At 43.9% G+C, this 21,660-nt stretch overlaps 1 long non-coding RNA gene across 1 annotated transcript in view; it reads right to left on the bottom strand.

Moving 5' to 3' along the window:
• The window catches only part of LOC115511632, a 61,648-nt gene extending 44,882 nt beyond the window's left edge, over positions 1-16,766 (bottom strand). Inside the window, exons 1-2 of the long non-coding RNA XR_003968122.1 lie at positions 16,652-16,766; positions 13,046-13,131 (exon numbers count right to left, since the gene is read on the bottom strand). This is a non-coding gene — a long non-coding RNA (uncharacterized LOC115511632). The remainder of the gene's footprint in view (positions 1-13,045; positions 13,132-16,651) is intronic.
• Positions 16,767-21,660: the final 4,894 nt, after the last annotated feature.

Here is a 21,660-nt window from a genome sequence, read left to right as displayed (position 1 = left end):
GTGGGCAAAGCCAGATGCTACCGTTGTAGGTCAGTGACAGGTAAACTGCAAATAAAGTAAATTATCACAGAGGCCATTTCAGGTGCCGAAGCCTTTATTGGCGTTCTTCATTCTTCAGGAGAAAACACGCACTTGTTTTCCATCAGAAGTGAATAAAGACATCACTCCTCTGTCTGGATCATAAAAAGATCGCCCGGTTATATATAATCAGTCCACTGGTAGCCCCTGTCCTCAGGATAGGTTCTGACCGTTACAGAGGTGAGCCAACAATGGTGCACTGCCTAGGTTGGCCTTGGGAATCCTTTTGCCTGGGTTTAAACCCTGGCTTGGCCACCTACTGGCTGCATGGCCTGAGCGTGACCTTGACCTCGACCTCTCAGTGTTCCAGTCTGCTCCTCTACAAGAGGAGATTAATAAAGACAATAAAATTTACCTCACAGGATTGCTGCAAAGATTAAATGACATCCGCAAAATACCCAACACAAGGTAAATGTGCAGTAAGTGGTCTATCGTTGTCTCAGTGCTAAATGGCAAATCCTAATGGAATCCATTAAGAGGCAAGCGCTCTTCTTACACAAATTTTGCTCACATTTCACCCCCTCTCCTAAGCTTTACCTCTAACCATTGTTCTCTTGATAGCACAGTGCAGCTTCATCTGGGACCATGGTTGAAAAGAGGTTTGGACCGATGCAGACAATTTTACCGCAAAGATCTTTTTTTTTAATTCCAACATTTTTTCAATAATTTTAATTCCAGGAGGGAAATCTGGAGTCCCTGACTCTATATTTCAGGAAAAGATCCCTGCCCAAGATTCAGTTTGATCCCTCCGTTTTCCTATGAGGTCACTCAGAAGCCCCCCAACTCAGATATTTTTTACTCGGTGGGTTTTAATTCATTACTGTCACTATTCATCCTGATGTTCAACTTGTCACATATTTGGCCAGTAGCATGTCTTTTGACCTATGTCTTGTGTCCTTAATGGTATGTTTCTTTCATTTTTCATACATTTCTTTACTTTTTACCTTCTGCTTTAAGATGTTGTAGGCTCATCTTGTACACTCCTTGTCCCAGAGCTGGAATCAGTTATTTTTCCAAGGACTCCTGGTTCTTTTCAGTGGGGAATGCTATTTGAGAAACCAGCAACTTATAGCCATTATTACTTCTGGACCCCGTAGCTCTGCGTCCAGGTCCAGTCATCTGATAAAGGGGTCAGTGACATGGTAGCAACGCTCAAAGCTCAGAGCACCCCACTCCTTGATCTGCCTAGGGATGAGGCCTCTAGTTATGTTGACTTTTACCATCTTCTCTTAATGAATTCAACAGCAGGAAGCTATAGAAGGATCTTCAGGACCCTTGAGTGTTCCACCTTCCTATTAGAAGGTCAAGAGTGCACAGATGTTTCATGCCATCATACTGGGCACGTGGGGCACAGAAGGATCCCTCCACAAAGATTAATGTTGCCCAGACTGTGAATAAAGAAAAATGCCCAACACCTGCCAGATGTAGAGGTCAGCAGAACTTACTTTGGTGCTTTCTTTAAAAACTTGATTATGGCCCTTAGTACCTAAAGCAAAATTTTAAGTTCATCAAAACTGCAGAAGATATTCCAAAGTAAAAGGAAAAACCTATTTTATTTTGATCTGATCACTTCAATAAAGGAAGGAAAGAAGGAAGTGGGGGGAGGGAGGAAGGAAGGAAAGGAGGGAGGAAGGAAGGCGGAGAAGGGAGATGATTTCAACTTTTTGTTTTATGAAATCTCACTTTTTACTTATTTATATATCAATGCAAAAAATCTATCATTAATTAAAATATATGGACAACTATGGACAGATGCAGTCTGAGCTATGGATGAAGAGACAGATATAGATATATATTGTACACACACATACACACACACACACACACACACACACACACACACAAAGTATTTAGGATGGGTCGAAATCAGAGGAAACATTTTCTAGTTTCTTTTTCCAAGGATTTGAATCTTTTTTGAGCATGTACAATCCATTCTGTTACATCGTGCTCTGTCTTGCTTTTTCGTTTTTCTCAAATTTGTTTCATCATATTCCCTTAAGAAAGAGTAGCCTATAAGTTCATTGAATTAAAAGAAAATTGTCAAAGGATAAGCAATTTCTTGTGTAGGAACCAGGGACTGGGTCCAGTGATTCACAGATGCAACCCCAATTGGTACCAATGTAAGGAGATTCTGCTGTTGTCCCCATTTCACAGATGCAAATGAAAAGAGACAGCTAGGCATGGGCACTTTTCACTTCACAGAACTGCCTCATCCTGCAACATTCTTAGCTCTAAATTTTGCAATGTCAACTCTTACTTTTTTTTTCTTAGCACTTATTTTCCATTCTCTTAATGGGTCTGAAGGTTCTTCTGAGATCTTCCTGGAGTCTTCAGGTCTATCCTGTGGGTCTATTTTTGTGTCTCTCGCATGCACGAGTGCACACACATACACACATGCGTGTGCTTGTTTCACCATAGACCTAGATTTCCTCATTCACTCAGCAAATATATATGGAACACCTGCCCTGCTCCAGGCTCCATTCTACACATGAAGGATACAAGAAGCCTATGTGAAGCTTGCACTTTGCACCTGTCACAGATATTAAAGAAATGTATCAAACAAAAAATCATTTATTACAGTTGTAATAAAATGCCATAGTAGAGTATGGAATGACAGCTCCTAACTTGGGGACCTAACCCAAAATTGAGGGGAAAAAACATCATTTTTATTAAGGACATATTGCACTGATCCCTCCACAGGCACATCCACCTGCTTCCTGATGGTGTGAACCAGTTCCACTCCTCCCCCTTGCTTTCTCACTGCTTGAAGCAACTGTACATCTTTGCTCCATGATACCTTGTCCCTATATCAGACCAAAGGTTGCAGAAATCTCAAAGCATTTGGGGGTTCAACAGATGCCTGCATTCTGATTGTCATGATTCATTCTCCTATGCTAGTTGTTTAACATATACATGCCATAGCTTCTATCTTTAACCTATGGATATGTGTCTTTGGATTTGACATTCTGCCTCAGGTATCCTTTCTCCTGATTGCTCTTACCTGTTAAATGCATGCTATAAAAATTGACACAGGAGGGTTTTTACTGCACTTAGCTCTTCTTACTCATTCCCTCAATCACAAAATGTATACTGGACACTTACCATGTGCCAGGCATTGTGGTACCTACTGAATACATAACCCGGGAACAGAGAAGGCATGACCCCAGCCCTCATGGAAGATTCTCTGTTGCTATATGATTCCTCAAATACTTACTAAAAATTTTTTTAAAAGGCTTAGCACTGTCATAGATGCGATGCAGCAGAAAATAACACCTCTGACCCTGCAAGAATTCAAGTTTTTATGAAGGAGACAACCCCCAGCACACAAAACAATACATGAGAGTACCCTGTTGACAAAGGAAGGTGGAGAGGGATTTGAGTGTCCAGGGGAGACTTATTTGAGGAGATGAGGTTTCAAAAGTGCTTTGAAGAAAAAAATAATCTTGATAACTGATGAGAAGAGAGAAGGCCATGGACAGAAATAATAGAGGACCACCTAAAAAAGGCTGGAGAGAAGACAGCAAAGAGACAGGATTATCCAGATTGCAAGCTCACAAAAAGGAAAAAAAAAAAAAAGGTGGGGCATTAAGTGGTAAGTTATTGAGGATTGTTTTTTTTTTTTTAATTTTTTAAGTGTTTTTTTTTTTTTTTTTTTTTTTTTTTTGAGAGAGAGAAAGCTTGAGCTGGGGAGGGGTAGAGAGAGAAGGAGACACAGAATCCAAAGCAGGCTCCAGGCTCTGAGCTGTCAGCACAGAGCTCGATGCGGGGCTCGAACCCACAAACTGTGAGATCATGACCTGAGCCGAAGTAGGACGCGTAACCGACTGAGCCACCCAGGTGACCCGAGAATTGTTATCACAGATGATGTGAAACTAATCTTCTCACGGTAAGTGAAGAGTTCATGGATCCCTTTCTAGTCATGGTTACGCTGCGAAAATTGTCTTTGAAAACGTATCTGGGTATGAGGAACAAAGAAATAAGAGGCAGGGAGACAGATGAGAACATTGTTGATTTGATTCAGGTATGATCAAATGTGTACAAGCGTGTATCCAATGGGACTAGCAGCAAGGAATCCAAGAGATAATATATAAGCCTGTGCTGCAGTCTGAATGGAAGGGATGAGGGAACGGTGGATAGGCATACCGGAGAGAGAATGTGGGAGATGCGGGGGTGAAAGATAGACCATATGGATAGCAGAAGAATCTTGGTTAAGTTGGGGTTTGTTGTATTTTATTTGGTGGTGGATCTTTTGCATGAAAATGTCCTATGGTCACTTGAAACCATGGGCCCAATGCCTGGGTAAGAAGTCTAGCCTGGAAATCAGGATATCATTGAGGCAGAAGGGATGTCCAACTCTGAAAACAGATGAGCTCTGTGGATAGAGGGGATGCAGAGATCAATTCAAACCTTCAGAAGCCAGAACAAGTTAGCAGTGACTATCTATTAGAAATAAGAAAACAGAATAATTAGACTTCAGATGATAAGAATGTCTATGCCATTGACACCAGACATTTATTATGCTTACACATTTCTTGGGAAAATGTAAATGCTAATTTGAAAAAAAAAAAAAAAAGAAAAAACCTCTTCATTAAGTTGTCCACGTTCTAATTTTGTGGTTTCTAGAGAGGTCAACACTGTTGGTTTATAAGAGGCCAGCTTCCATAATTACCTGACAAATGTTCATGATGGGTGGGAAAATGGTGAACTCCCCATAAAGACAACGAGAAGATGGAAGCTGATTTATTTCCAGTTCCTCCATAAATCATAAGAAAACTTGAAAGTTTCAATTAAGAACAAAAATGGCCTCCAGACAATTTAGTAAAGGTAGGGATTGATTTCCTCCAGGTTCTTGTCACTGTTGGTTTAAGGCCTATGTTAAAAAGCTTCGGTGATGGGTAACAAGCTTCTATTTCCAAGACTCTTGTAAACAATGTGCGATCTTGTCATGGAGTATGTTCCACATATATCAACGTATTTGTCAGTGAACTCTCATGACCCCTCTTCCCAATCACATACAAAAGAAGCATTTAAATTTTAAATTGCCATTTCACTTTTAAAATACCAGACAGTGAAGATATAATTGGAAAGATATAATCCATGAGATTTATTTCTGAATGCAGACACCAGTTCCAATAGTCAAAACTTTTAAAAAATCAAAACATGTTCCAAACGTTAGTATTCAGTCTTAGTCTGGCTCTGCCTTAAGTGAAGCATATTTCAATCCATATACTATGCCTGCGTTCAGGAAGTTGTTCCCAACTGGAATATTAACCATGGTGTTGCTAGTTCCTTGCCTTTAAGTGTCTCTCTCACTAGGCAATAGCTGATAGTTTTAGAATCTCACTCCATCATCTTGGTCTGATGAGATCTTACCTAGTTCCAATGTCATTTTCCCTCTGAAATCATTCGTTCATGCATTCAACAAACGGTAAGTGCTGGGTGGATACATACAAAGAAGACAGAAGAGATCCTTGATCTTACAAAGCTTTCATCTGTGAGTTTGTATATGTGTGTGGAGGGCCAGAGTGGGGAGGGATTGGGAAGAAAAGATAAACAAATGAGAGGCCAGCACAATTTCAGAGGTAAGTGCTGTGAAGACGGAAATAAAGAGTGAATTGAGCCAGGGTGGGGAGGGGACTCCTGAGCTCAGGTCTCCAAGAAAACAAGGAGCCATCCATGAGCATATCTGGGGAGAGCGAGTTCCATGCAGCAGTTCTGAGGCGACAGCAAGTTAGACTTATGTAGAAATGGAAAGAAGGTTGAGATACTTGCAGCACTAAGATGGCACACCGATTGTACATGTCACAGCTGTTATGACTTGGAGCCGAGAGGAAAGTGGAGAGAGATGAGGACGGCATGGGACAGCTCAGGTTGAGTCTTAGAAGTCTTGGCTGGGGGCTGGGTTTTATTTTAAGCATAACAGGAAGCCACTGAAGAGCTTGAGACAGAACATGATTTGGTTTGTAGTTTTTATTTTTATTTATTATTTTTAATTTTTATTTTTGAGAGAGTGTGAGCAGGGGAGGAGCAGAGAGAGAGGGAGGCACAGAATCGGAAGCAGGTTCCAGGCCGTGAGCTGTCAGCACAGAGCCTGACATGGGGCTCGAACTCACTAACCGTGAGATCATGACCTGAGCCAAAGTCGGACGCTTAACCGACTGAGTCACCCACACACCCCTGGTTTGTATGTTTTTAAAACGCTACTTACTGCTGTGCAGAGAAAGCACTGTAGGGTGGCAAGAATGGAAGAAAGGAGACCAGGGGAACCGGTTACTGGAGAAGACCCGAGGAAAGTGCACAACTGCTTGAATTTGGGAGAAAAGTGGGAATGGAGGTGAACTGGCAGGTTCAAAATTTAGGGGAAGGGTGTGGCTGGACCAGCTGATGGACTGAATGAGGGAGATCAAGGAAAGGGCCAGTTCATGGATGATGACCTCTATGTTTTTGGCTTCATCAGCTGGGAGATGTGGAGGGCCAGAGATTATTTGGAGAGTTGGAGCAGGAAATTAAGGGATCACCCCCCAACTCTTACCAGTAACTTCTTACTAGTAACCTCCTTAACACTTTAAATACATCTTGTCCCGGTGTGTGCCATGTTTTATTGCAACTTGCATTTTAATAGATTTTGAGTCCCTAGAAAGGATCCTGTTTTATTCATATCCCAGATACTACCAAAGCGTCTGGCACATAGTAGGTGCTCCAAATATACTTACTCAATAACACATGAATTGAAGTAAAATGTTTCAAGTCCAGTTGCTTGTCTTTTTGGAAAAGTCGTGTTTGCGTAATTGAATATAACCTTTTACTTTGATTTATAAACTATGTTATTCACACTGGGAAATAAATACCATAAATTAAAAAAAGAGCTATAATTGTGATTTAGATGTATTATAATTAAAAGAAGCCTCTATTTACATGTAAAACAGGTGATATATTATGTAGAGAAGAAACCACAGAAGTTGTTTATAAACAAGAAATCTTTGGAGTCCCTACAGGGCTTGGATTAGTCCCTCTGAATTTAGTAGGGTTTCCATACATATTTATTTAATAAATGGAATTGAAAGTGATGGAGTATTTTACCTAAAAGCCTTCACTGGTCTATAAAAATTATATACAAGCAGAGTACTTCAAAATAAACTATTAAAATCTAGGAAGGATTTAAATTTGCTCTCTTGGAAAAGAGAACCATTGATATTTAAAGGCCCTCATAAGGTATCAGTCAACTTTTCATGTGAATTGACCCCTGGAGATTATACTTTCTGGGGCTGCACAGCATTTGCTATTTCAGTACAGTGTTCATTGCATGTAACTTACTGTTTTTGTTGTGGCTGCTTCACTATATCTCATACTTATAGGAAAATGAAATGTTTAAACCACAGAATCCCAGGTGGTTCAGCCGACAGGTGTAAAAGCAATGTGATACAGAAATAAAACATTGTCAGGTTTTGATTACTGGGAGGAGAAGTTTTGATGCAGCATGCGGGCTTGAGTTTTTTTTTTTTTTCTTTTCTAAGCCAGAGTGTTCTATAAAATCCCCACCTACACAACCACTAACAAAAAGCACAGAGAAAAATCATCCCCTGGGTGCGGTAAGGAACAAATTAGAAGAAAGGCTGGTCTTCCTTCCATGGAGCTAATATACAAGAAATTACAGAAACACACGAGCTCAAATGGAGAAATAGGATGGATGAGGACTCTGTGGTCTATGGCTGAAAACTGAAGCCACTGCAAGCCAGGAATCCTGCATTTCCTGTCTATCAGGACCTGACCAGTCGGTCACAGGGTAAGGTGGGACACAGAAGAGGATGGATGCTAATGAATGAAGAGCCAACAACAATAAACAGAAGCATTACCCACTGGACCTCTTAGTAAACAAGCCCTGTGCCACACACATGGCCATAAGCTTTGTGTTTGTTGTCACTAAGTCCACAATCATGGCAAAAGAAACGGCAATTCAAAAACATTGAGAAACGTATTCAAAACTATATTTCTTAGGGCACCTGGGTGGCTCAGCCGGTTAAGCATCTGCTTCTTGATTTCAGCTCAGGTCATGATCGAGTTTGTAAGATTGAGCCCCACGTCAGGCTCTGTGCTGACGGCGTGGAGCCTGCTTGGGATTCTCTCCCCCTCTCTCTCTGCCCCTCCTCCACTCAGGCTCTTTCTCTCTCTCAAAATAAATAAAATAAATAAATGTTAAAACAAACAAACAAACAAACAAACAAACATAAAACTATGTTTCTAGTAAGAGGCAGGCCAGAATCCAAACCCAGGTACACTGGATCTAAAACATTGCCTTGAACTAGTGAGTGATGCAGGCTGGTCTCGCCTTATCTGCCAGGGACTTCAACAGGAGGTTTGGGGGAAAGGTTTAGCACTGCAGTCTCCTAAGCAGCTTCCTTAGAACCACCTGTGAACTTTTTTTTTTCCCATTTGGGGTGCAGAACTCTACTGTACCTCAACTTCCCTCTCTGGCACTCAGGAGTTCGGAGTCCGTGTTCAGAGGTACCACAAGCGAAACTCAGAGTACCTCTTTTGCCACAACATGTAAGCGTCACCAGCTCTCCAGCCTGCGTGTCTGTGTCTGTGCCACTTACCGCCCAATGGCTAAGCCAATATCACATGTTTAGGTGAAGTTCAGGAACACAATTGAATGGGTGAAAGTCTAAATGAGAAGTATGTTGCACGGGGTGGGGGGCGGGGGGAAGTACGATGGGAATCAATCAGATCAAGTTTCTTACCTCAATCTGTCATAAAGTATTGGGAATAATCTAAATTTAAAGTGCTTTATGCAATATAGTTCTTGAGAGCAATGAGAAATACAATTCAGCATGTTTTTTCAAGATCTTCCAACATTGTATCATATTATCAAAAGTCTTTCCAGACATTTCATATGTTTTCCCCAAACTGCTTTAGATTGCAAACACCAAGTTCTTTTCCTGCTAACATCTCACAAAAGCCCCTGGAGGAGGAAGCCGTGATATGTCTTCATTCCAGGGTGCTGTCCTCACTCCCGGTGTTCACTGCTCCAATGCCGGCTCTCCTGCAATGCCCCTCATGCCCTCCGGTTAACCTGTACTGGAAGCCTTGAGTTTAAAGCCAAATTAGTTAAAACTCTTAACTTTTCACTTGGGCCCTGAGAGTGACTTTGGGTCTTTATGAATGTGTGTGCGTTCCTCTGATTCTAATAGAAAGTAATAATGTGTATATGTGTGTCTGTGTATTTCTTGGCAAAATGAATAAATCTCTTATCTCTTTCTTTTTTTAATGGTTATTTATTTTTGAGAGAGAGAGAGAGGAATCGAGAGAGAAACAGAGGATCCAAAGCAGGCTCTGTGCTGACAGCAGAGAGACCAATGCGGGACTTGAACTCATGAACTGTGAGATCATGACCTAAGCCACAGTCAAACACTAAACCAACTGAGCCACCCAGGTGCCCCTGAACCTCTAATCTCTTAATTACAGTCTGAATGCCAAAAGAACAGATTTTAGGATTCGACCTATTTCCTTTCCTTCCAGACAATGTGGATTGACTTTTCCTTTTCACGGGCAGGTAAGTAGATAGATGGATAACCGATAGATGGAATTGATAGATAAATGGATGGATGAGAAAGAGAGGTGGGGGGTGGGGTGACGGCAGACTCTACATTTTTTATTAATGTTTATTTATTTTTGAGAGAGAGAGCAGAGGAGGGGCAGAGAGAGAGAGGGAGACACAGAATCTAAAGTAGGTTCCAGGCTCTGAGTTATAACACAGAGCCCAATGCAGGGCTCAAACCCACGAACCGTGAGATCATGAAGTCAGACGCGTAACTGACTTAGCCACTCAGCACCCTGACAGACTCTAAATCTAGGTTTGGGTCATCCTGAATGAAAACCTATTTCGGTGCTCATAAGGCTCCTGAGAATGATCCTTCTGTCACCTCTCGCTCTCTTTGAGCCGTGTACTCTGGTCTGCTTTCTTCCTTCCATTTCAAAGCAGTAGGTAGCTGAAGCAGTTCCCCTGGAAATCTTGGCCTGCTGTTTCATAGACTCATTTATCCTGTCTTCTGCTTTTGACCCCAGCTGCTTCCCCCACCTCGTGCACTCCGACTCACTGGCCATAACAGCAAAGGCCCAGGGCGTTCCATGAAGTTTTCTTTCAGAAGGCCATGCCGGGCTTCTAAGTTCACCAAAGGGGTGTCCTCAGCTTGGCGAGTGCTGCAGACAGCAAACCACCAGCACCAGCTGACACGTGAGGTTTCTGTGCAAAGCCTGCCCTATGTGGCCCTTCCTGCCAACAAACGTGCTCCATCAAAGAAACACCAGGCAGAGGTCCTGATGCTCTTGAGCCTATGGATTCCAGAGTCAGCAAAAGGAAAATATGGTGAACAACCAGTTAAGGTCCCCTGACCCCAGAGCCAGCTCCCAGGTGAAGGCAACAGTTCCAGAACTCTGTTCCTCCCAGTGTGTGATGCTACATCAGTTAAAAATTTATTCTTATTGACAAGCACCTCAGTGAGAACTAAATTAGACTGGTTTTTTTCGAACATGTAGCCATTCTCATCTTCATAGAAGCAAGAAATATTATTAAAGAGGGAGAGGAAAAAATAACGGGGCGATACAGGGCATGTGAGGAAGAAACTAGAGAAGTCCTAGGTAAGACTAGCACAGTGCCCTATTGAGGGATGCGGGCAATAGGAGCCTAGACCATTTTAGTCTTGGTGTGAAGGCTCTAAGCCTTGGAGAGGGCGATGGGGGGCGGGAGGGATCGTGTCCTTTCACTACCCGTAAAGTGGTGGGAGGGGTGGTTCAAAATCGAGTAAACCTCATTTCTCATTTCTCATTACTTCTATTCAGGTTCTCCTTCACACCCCACTCAGGCCCCTCCGGCCCCTTCTGACAGTCTTCTACCATCCCAGACATGTCACCCAGAATTTTCCCTAAGCCCTTTCCTAACTTACTTTCTATCACTTCCTGCCCTCTAGCATGTTTTACACATTTTGCTGACATATAAACAGACTTCCATCTGTGTTGTTCCCCCACCGTAGCTCCACTGTAGCTAGAGAAGGGCCTGGCCAGAGCAGACCCCCACTAAGCATATGTTGACACTTTGCATGAATGAATGAGCAAAGGACAGCATGGCCACCCACAGAACCCGTTTCAAGATCCGACCTCTTCTCTCCTCCTTCAGACACCGTGGTTTGACTTTTCTTGTTTATGTTCATCAGAGCAGAAGTCGACATCCTGATCACCTACTACTAAGACAAAAGAAGGGGTCACGTTCACGAGAATCTCAAAGTTATATAAGCCACACCAAGTGAAGGTGAGGCCATAGATGGGAGTTTGTCAGTCTGGGCATGCGTTAGATTCCACAAACTAGCATGGTTGAGGCTTTCAACCACCTGCATGCTGGACTTCAGATGCCAGAGGGTGCCTGGTGGTCCTGCAGCACAGGTGAGATTAGGTGAGCAGGACGAGAACAGGGACTGAATGACCGTGTTGCTGCCTGGTAACCGGCTGTGTAACAGCATCACATGTGAGGCTGCTGCACCCGACCCAAACCTACCTGCCAGGATTTCCATGGTCCTTTCTGGAAAATGATTAGGGCCGATTTCAATACCCAGATAGGACTGAGATCCAGTGGTTTAGGGAAACCACTTACCTTGCCTGCAATCCCTCCTCAGTATTTCTGTAGCGCAAGAAACAGCCTATTTCCCTACGGGCCATGTCGCACAAGGGTAGGTGCGTTACAGCATATAAAGCAAACCTGTGAGTGTTGCAGGGAAGCTAAGTATAAATGTCAGGCTTCCAAAATCTGGCTTTGAACCCAGTGCCCAGGAAAGTGGGTTATACCACTTATACCATTCTTTTCATGTGAAAAGACATTCTCATTTCCCAACCATAAGGTCACCAAATAAATTCTGAAGTGTAATTGGTTTATAATTTGGGACCTGCCTAGAATACTGCAGATTTAAAATCTGTAACACAAGGCAGATAAATCAAAGATCACACTGGCAAAGACACATCCTGACAAGTATACTGGGCAATTTATGAACTGTTTACACTGGTTTTATTGAAATCTGGGCAGAAGCTGTGGCTAATGGCTTGCGTTACCCAAAGCATAGTAAGAGCTCAAGTGATAGTAGCTGTATTTTAAGAACGACAAAGGCCAAAGACTATGGTTAATGTCTGATGTGGAAACTCTAAGACACCGCAGTAGTGGTTTTAGAAGATGCTGTTTGTAAAGATTTTGGATTATTGCCCCTTTTAGTTACTTAGGTGTAAGAAGGTATTTTTCTTCTAGGCTTCCAATGTCTTTTTTGGGCCCTAAATCCAATCACCTGTGAATCTGTGCACACTTCTGAAGGAGCTCTGTGTTAAGGGACTCTGGGGATGCCTATACCTTCTTTCCAGGTGTGCTAGTTGCATTAAAGGGCAGTTGTCTCCCCAACAGTCTTCACACCTTCCTCCACAATAAACATATCAGGTATTGCCTTTGCAGCCCAATCCTGGAGGCCAACGCACTCACACTGGGGAATGAGCAGGCACAGACTCACTGAACAAGAATCAGCAGCATGGGAGCACCTGAGTGGCTCAGTTGGTTGAGCGTCTGACTTCGGCTCAGGTCGTGATCTCATGGTTCATGAGTTCGAGCCCTCGCATCAGGTTCACCACTGTCAGCACAGAGCCTGCTTCGGATCCTCTGTCCGCCTCTCTCTCTGCCCCTCCCCCCACTTGTGCTCTCTCAAAATTAAATAAAAACGTTTAAAAAACAGAATCAGTAGTATGGCTATGAGCTGACCTCCTTTCCTACTCCTACAAATATACAGTCTTACTTTATATAAATTATATTGACCTATAAATCAGGTTCTCCCTATTAGTTTCCACTCAATAATATCACTTTCAAGATGTACACAGGTGCTGTATGATTATTGCTTCTTCATCCTAGATAACAGGTTTTTGGGTGCCCTTGTCTCATTTTACTTACTCTTTCTTCAGCCATGGTTTCCTCCAGCTTCTCGCTACCACAAACTGTGATGCAAACAGGGATCCTTAGACGTGTTGAAGAGAAGTCTATAATCAAGAACAGGGTTGTGGGAGTGTTAGGAGATACACATATATAATTTCATTAGTACTGCCAGATTTCTCTCCCGCAGGTTTCTACCAGTTTATACTTTCTCCAGAATATGAGAATTCCCATTTCATTCCCATCGCCAGTGCTCGCTATTTTCCTAATTATCAATCTCAGAAGCATAAAAAATTGTCTCAGCCTTGTATTATCCATCTGAGGAGTATAAAGGATTATATCTTTACTATTTTAATTTATAATTCTCTGATTATTTGTAAGCATAAGAATCTCTGATACTTAAAAGCACTTAGGTTCCCCCTGCTTGTGAATTACCAATTCACGTCTGTTCATTATTTTCTACTTTGTTTTATTTTAACTGCACATCAATAGACACTTCTATTATGTTCTAGGTAATAATCCCCATGGTTTTTAATGTTTCAGATATAGTTCCTGGTCCCCAATTGGTAAGTTGTTTTGTTACCTTCACTGCCAAAAAATCCTTCATTTTCTTGCAGTCCGAATCCAACAACCCACTCTTTTTTTTGAGATCTTAAAAAAAAAAAATTTTTTACATGTATACATTTACTTCAAAGAAGCATGTCCACAACATACTGTTAAAAGAAGAACAATGAGTTCTAAACCAGCATGTATACTATGATCCTACTTATGTATAATTATTCACAATAATAAGTATGCCCCCTTCATTGGTTTGGGTATAAAATAAAGTCATATTTCTTTTACTATCCAAATTATAATATCACCAATCCTATTCTACTCAGTTTAACAGAAAATATCACTTTTCCTTCTTGGCTCTCCTTGCCCAAGATTCCTCAAAGTTAGTTTTGTTGATCTTTTCACAGAACTAACTCTTGGTTTTGTTGATTTGTTCCTACTGTTTTTCTATTCTTTATTTCATTTATATCTGCTTTACTCTTTATCATTTTCTTCCTTCTGCTAACTTTGCTCAACCCACTTTTAACTTTTAGGGTATGTGCTTCAGTGTTTTATTTAGAAAGTCACATTTTTAAGTGTAGCTTTCTAAGTGGTATAGACTTCAAAAACATCAATTTTAACTTTCTTCACATGAAAAGCAAATTTCTTCCATGATATCAACTAAAAAGTCCTTCTTTGTGGTGTAATTTGTATTATTTAATAAGGACTAGATTCTGAGCTCTTCTTTATATCAGCCCTCTTTGAATTCATTTATTCTTTTATCCATTAATTCACTTAACAAATATTTATTGAGCTCCTGCTATAACTGAGACATTATTTTATGTGCTGGGAAAACAGACAAAAGTTCCTGATTACCACAGAGCTTATCTTGGGGTAGGTAGGAAGTGTAGAGCCCTAAAAGTCATTTTAAGCATTTTGGTGTTTGGGGCGCCTGGGTGGCTCCGTCAGTGAAGCGTCTGACAGGTCATGATCTTAGCCCCATGTCGGGCTCTGTGCTGACAGCTTGGAGCCTGGAGCCTGCCTCAGATTCTGTGTCTCCTTCTCTCTCTGCCCCTTCCTTGCCCATTCTCTGTCCCTGTCTCAAAAATAAATAAAACATTTAAAAAATTAAGAATTTTGGAGTTTACCAAAATAACAATAACAATAAAATAACGGCTGATACACATATTGCATTACCATATGCCAGGCACTGTTCCAAGGACGTTATACATATTAATTTACCTAATCCTCTCGACAACCCCACCTGAGTGATGAGGAAGCCACAGCACAAATAGCTTAAGTAACTTGCCCAAGATCAGGTAGCTGGGTCACATGACTGATTGGGTCCGATTCTAGAGCCTGTGCTCTTACACACTGCCTTGCACAGTCTCTGACTGGGATGGGAAACCACTGTATGAATACCATAACTGACCTAGATGTTAGGTTTACTTAGGCTACTATGTTGACACCAGGCTGTAGGTGGGGCAAGAGTAGAAAACGAAGACCAATTAGGGACTATTTCAAGAGGCACAACAAGAGATGATGGTGATTTGGACTAATTAGTGGCAATGGAGGAGGTATGAGGAGTCACATTCTGGATTTGTTGACAACTGGGCAGTGGAGTATTGAAGAGAGAGGAGTCACTGATGATTTCAAGGTTTTCAAAGATGCAGTTGTCATTTTACTAAATGGGGAAGAGTTCCTAAAGAACAAATCAAGGGAAGAAAACTCCCTTAATCTTTTAGATGCCATTATGTAAGGGGATCAGTAAGATGTCATCAGACACTCAAGTGAGATTTGAATACACTGTTGTATATGTGAGTCTGGAGTTGAGAGTCCAGATCTGTCCAAGAGATAAAATTCATAACATTGCCGTATCAACTTAAAAAAACTAGAAGAAATCACCAAGGAAGAGAGAATAGGTCAGAAAGGTCCAAGCACTGATCTTGGTGTATTCCAGCATTAAGAAGGCACAGAGACGCAGAGGAGATGAAAAAAGAAAATTAAGATGAGCAGCCAGTGAAGGTGGTGTAAAACTAGGAGGCTACCGTTCTATAGAAGCCAAGTGAATCGAGTGTTTGGAGGAGAAAGTAATCTACTTTATCAAATACCAAGAGCAGGTGACACTGAGTACCACTCTTTGTTTTTCTAAACTGATGTTTCAGCAACACTGCCACAAGATCTTATTAGTCATAATCATTTAGTGGTTTTCTTTTATTTCTTGTTGGTTTACGTAAAAACTCATAAATCTACAAGGAGATAGTTTTGTGTCCTTTCCTCATTTCCTATGAACTTGCCTCTGTGGGAGTTGTTAGAAATGCCCACCGATATTTCCCTATCTTCCCCTTTCTAGGTCCATTAATAGGATTCCACTTCCTGCCTTGCCAGTATATGGGTGGGGCCATGTGGCTATTTCTGGCCAACTGAGTTTTGAGCAAGTGACATTGTTGCTTTGGAACCACAGCATTTAATTGTGGATGCCAGACCTTCCCAAGTTGTCATCTTCCCTTAGACGTAATGACTGGCAATGTTTAAGATGATGGCTTTTCCATCAGCCTCCCTCTCCGAGGGACAACGAGCCCGACCCCTCTGCCAACCCATAAGGAACGTTTAGTGTGAGCAAGAAATAAACTTGTGGAGGCGAAGCCGTGGTGGCCGCTGTCCTGCCCTCAGCTGTCTCGTGGGACAGCGATCACAGGCAAGTTCTCAGCTCCCTCCTGCCTTGGGTTCCGGCCGGTGCTCTTGCCAAAACGGCGGTATCTCCCCCGTGGGCCCAACCAAAATCACCTTCCAAGTGTCTTCACAAAGATTTTTGGCCAAGGAGACCTTGCACCTGCCTCCACGACGGCATCCTCAGCCTGGGGCGCCGGAGCTCAGGCGGCCCCGCGCAGCCCCCCAGCGGAGCGCGCTCCAGGAGCCCCGCGCAGCCGCGGCCGCCGCTCGGACTGCGGTGGGGAAGCCCTGCCAACCCCCCACCCCACCCCCCCGGGCCCGCCTCCTCGCCCGCGCCCCGGCTGCGGCGACCGCGGCTTCGAGGACCCAACCCCCGGCCCTGCCGGAGCGAGGGTGGCCGTAACCCCAAGGGCAACATACAGCGCCATCTTTCCCGTCTTCAGCCGCATTTCCCGGGAAGTGGGCCCGGAGGCCGTCGACCACGGATACGCGATAAGCGCCCACCGCGCTGGGGGCGCTGCCTACACCTAGGAGACGCTCGGGCCGCGCAGAGTTCAGGGGCCGCCCGCAGCCCCGCCCCCCGGGCCTGCGCCCGCCCCGTCCTTCCTCCCGCCGGCCTCCTGGCGCCCTCTGGACGCCCGGGAGTGGCTCAGGCGGACGGCCGGGGTCTCGGGACACCTGCCCGCCTCCATCGCCTGCCGCCCGTGGGGGAGGAGGGCGCCGTGCGTGGGCCCAGCAACTGGCTCAAGGGCCTGACCGCCGTGGGCGTCAACTTCACCACCCTCGACCTCCTGCAGCTGGTGCTGAGGCATCTGCAGACCGGCCGCTATTGACACAGGGAGCTGAGCTTCGCCGTGCGGGGGACCACTGACCCTTTTGTGTCTGAGCACGTGGGGCCAGGGTGCGCTTGGTTCCACCCTGGGAACCACCTCGGAGCACGCTGTAGAACAAGCTGGGCGCCTGTACTCTGTCCCAGAGTAAAGCCAGCGGCTCCTGAAATGCCACGTTGGGACTGGTGGGCGGGGGCTCCCAGAGTCTCCCCCTCCCCGCTTCCCAGGGCTGGCGCTGTCTCCTGGAGGCTTTGCCTTAAATGCCCAGAGCTGGGAGTGACCAGCGCCACCTCCTGGCACTCTGTGACCTTGGACATGCTCCTAGTTGTACTGACCACCTGCCCAGGGGGCTGAGAGCCAGACTCCACCTGCACAACGGGAGGAAACTCCACCGAGTGTAAGGAGAGGCCTGGCCTGCGGGCCCTAGTGAGGTGGGGCCAACCTCCTGCTCATCTGGAGCTATAAATGCAGCCTTGCCCAGCCCTGCCCCTCCCTACCTGTGCCGCCTTTCCCAGATGACCGGACGCCTCTGTCACCAGAGGAGAGAACAGGCTTCTCCCAAGAGAAGGACCCTGGACTCAACAGCCAAAGTAGGGCCCCAGGAGTGGGTCTTCCTCTCTGTTGCCCACTCACCCAGTTTGTGATGGTCCCGGGAGGGTCATACCTCCTCCAGGCAGCAGGATTTGAAGAGTTGACATGGATTTGGGTATGAGTCCTAATCTGGTGGCATCTGTTGAAAACTGGGCGCCCAGGTCGCCTCCTCTGGGCGGGAAAGTTCCCATCCCTCTCCCACAAGTCACATCAATGAAGCCCGGCCTCAGGCCCTGACCCTCTGTCCGTGGCACAGCAGCTCCTGGGGGGACTTGTGGCAGCTGTCACCGCCCTGGCTCCCCCCTGAGTGGACACTTGGCCAAGAACAGGGTGATTTAAGGCCCACAGGGTTTTCTGATTTCCATAAACAGAGTGCAGAGAGGCAGCTAGCAGCCTGATCTTCCCAAGTGGGAGCTCCTGAGACAGTGTGTGGCCTAGGTGTGGCAGCTCGCAGGGGTTGAGGTGCCTCAGGGAAGAGGTCTCGTGGAGAAGTCCACCGGGGCCTGCTAGGTATCGCAGGGATACAGAAACACTCATTTCCGAGTGACGTTTGGAGTTTCTTGATTCCCTTTGGTTTTGGTTTTCAGTCTGGCTGACCCCACACCTGAGCTGTGCGGTCTGGTTCCAGGCAGAGGGTGACCAGAGGGCCATTTTTCATAGATGGCTCCGCAGCCACCGTGTGTGAAAGGGTCTGAGAGGGCGTGTTTGCTTCCTGAACATTTCCAGTGGTGACTTTCGTGTCTCTTCTTTCTTCTGTCACCTTTCTGTTCTTGCCTTTGACTTGTGGGTATGAAGACCCCATCGGGCAGCCTGAGACTCTTCCCCCAGGGTCCCAGGCAGCCTGCGATGACTGTCCTGTTGGGTGGGCTTCCCTGCTCCTCTCCTGGCCTTGCCCGGTGCCCAGGCTGGGAAGGAGAAGCAGACCCGTTTCAGGGAGATGAGGTGGGGACCCAAGGGTCCTCAGGTGAGAGAAAGCAGCAGGGGCCAGGGGTCCACTCCAGGCAAGTGACACCAAATGAATGGTCTGAGCCGCAGGCTGGGCAGCAGAGGAGAGGGTTCCAGGTCCTGCTGGCGGGGGTGTTCCTCCCCAAGGTGGCTCCCAGCCAAGTGGGCCTCCAGAGCACGCCCATCCTCAGCCCTGCACACAGTGGGGCTGTGCCCTCTGCAGTCACACGCCTCCCACTGGTGTCCCTCCTGATCTGGAGTAACATTTTGATGCCATGAAGACACTTTGTTTATACACTTTAAAGACTGTTTCTAAGAGAGTATTATTTAATATGAAAATGACCAAAAAGAAACCAAAGAAAGAAAGAAACTCTTGGGGTTTTTAAGCAACTAAAAACATTTAGGTTTTATGGAGTGTAGCATCCTGATTTGGTCTCTCTCTCTCTCTTTTAATCTCTTTGAACTAGTCAGGACCATGATGAAGAGTAATGATGGGAGTAGGTATCCTCATATTATCAAATGGCATTACATAATGTTTGTAGTAGGCTTTAATCAAGTTAAGTAATTTCCAGTTATTTCTAGTTGTCCAGATTTTTTTTTTCAATCATAAATAGGAATTGGATGCTATCAAATGCACTTTCAGCATCTATTTCGTTAACATGTGATTTTTCTTCTTTAATCCATTTGGTGGAGTGAATCTCAGTTATAAACCATATTTGGATTCCTGAGATAAACCCTACTTAATCATGATACATTGTTACATCGTAGGATTAATATCTCATTTGCATTTAGGCACTTCTATTTGCAAGTGAAAAGGGTCTATAATTTTCTTTCTCATTTCTTCATGTTTGGAAGAATGGTTTTTCTAGTCTCATAAAATGAATTGGGTCTAAACAAAACCATCATTCTATACACCTTAAACCTACACAGTGATGTTTGTCAACTATTTCTTAATAAAACTGGAAATAAATGAATTGGACATGTCTTTCTGTTTTCCTGAAATAAATCACTAGGATAGGAATTATCTGTTCCTTGGTAATTTGCTGAAAGGCAATGCAAAAATTAAAAGATCTTATTTATTTTAACATTTTAATTTATTTATTTATTTTTTTAAACGTTTTTTATTTATTTTTGGGACAGAGCGACACAGAGCATGAACGGGGGAGGGGCAGAGAGAGAGGGAGACACAGAATCGGAAACAGGCTCCAGGCTCTGGGCTGATGGCCCAGAGCCCGACGCGGGGCTCGAACCCACGGACCGTGAGATCGTGACCTGGCTGAAGTCGGATGCTTAACCGACTGCACCACCCAGGCGCCCCTTATTTTAACATTTTTAAATAAACCATTTTAGTTTTTGGTTTGATTAATATTCTTTAATACTTTGACTCAGTGATCTCTGCATGTATCTTTATTTTTGTGGATCAAGTGAGTTAAGCATCAATAACAATGCCTGGGTCAATAAATGTTGTAATATAAATGTTAACTTATTGTCGTAATTTTTGTTTTATTTCCTATCTGGGTCTAACATTGCACATCACTGATTCTTTTTTAGTTGAACAATCAGTTTACTTGACTTCAGTTTTTACTATGGTAAAGATCTTTAAAGCTATACATTTTCCACTGAACACTGCCTTAGCTATATTCCATAAATTCTGTCATATAATAATTTGGTAAATCCATTCTAGTTATTTTATCAATTTATCATTATTTGTCCTTTCCCCCGAGGGTTAATATTATGATTTTAGTTTCCAAATCTGTGCCAGCTTTCCAGATTTCCTTTTGTTACTGATTTCTAATGTGATTGAGTTTTCCTGTTAAGTTGATTCTTTTATTGGTTCAAACTTCTTTATCACATAGCTTTTTTATGGCCTATGAGTGTTTGATGAGCACTCAGCAATGCTAAAAAATTTCTATGTATGTTTTAATTTATATTTCTGTATAAGTCTATTATCAAGGACATATTAATTATGTTACTCAAATCTTCTAGTACACTTAATTTTTTGTCTATTTGGTCAGTAAGTTTCCAAGAAACGTGCCAAAACACTACCCCACTGTCTTCTTATAGACAGTGTAATTGGATTCAGCCCCTTTGCCTGCTCCTAAAGTTCAGTGCTCCCCAACAAGCTAAATGTTAGCACCACTTAACATTACTCCACAAAGCCTGGCCAAGGCTGAGCTGAATCTGTGGGTTTGGGGCCTCACCGTGACTCAGGCATAGACAACAGACCACCAAGGAAAAATGAGTACAAATTAAAAAGATTCCCCATGCACGGTACTCTGTACTCTTCCTTAGATCTCCCGGGAGATTCTTACAATTTGACAGGAGCTTCCCAGTTCCCAGTACAACCTGTGTTCCACAGGCGCTAATGTTCAGCGGGTCACAGTTACATCCCAATAAGCATAGAAAGGCCTAAACGGTGATTGAACAAAGAACTGAATACATTCCTCCAGTACGTACTCACCTCTGTAGCATCCCCAGATTTGAGATCAGGTTAAGAAGCTACCGGCACAGGTAGGGTTGACGTTTTGTCAGCTATGACACTTTCTAAGTCTTTGCTCCTTTTCCCCCATTTTGGTGTAACAGGTGTCTCTGCTGAGATACCATGATGCTTCTCTGCTCTGGGCCTTTGCTCCAATACTTAGCCCCTTTGGTTTTCTTTGTATCATAATTTTCTCTGCTGGCTTCATCTCTTCAGCCTAAAAGCATGTTCAGTATCCTTCTACCAACCTTTTTGTTTCTTTCCTTTCCTTTCCTCTGGGACTTCACTAACTTGTTTTTGAAACACTGACTCTACCATATCACTCCTAGCACCTTGTATTTGGACTAGAGCCACAAGATGGGGCAAAGACAAAAAAAAGGGGGAATCACTTTGGAATATGGTATTTCAATGGTCCAGGGGGGAATGGAAGCACCTTTGCACAGGGATGGGGCAGTGAGAGTTGAGAAAGACTGGAAAGGCAGGAGAAAGAGAGTCTAGACAAGGCAGAAAATGTATAAAATACTTATTCCAGAGAGTTAGTTATTAAAGAAAGCAGTGCTGTGTATCCATTTGAGTTTGACGAA

The sequence above is a fragment of the Lynx canadensis genome, chromosome B1 (genome assembly GCF_007474595.2).
Source record: "Lynx canadensis isolate LIC74 chromosome B1, mLynCan4.pri.v2, whole genome shotgun sequence".
Classification (NCBI taxonomy): Eukaryota; Metazoa; Chordata; class Mammalia; order Carnivora; family Felidae; genus Lynx; species Lynx canadensis.
The sequence above is the reverse complement of the archived record's forward strand: the minus strand, read 5'-3'. Positions and strand labels throughout refer to the sequence as shown.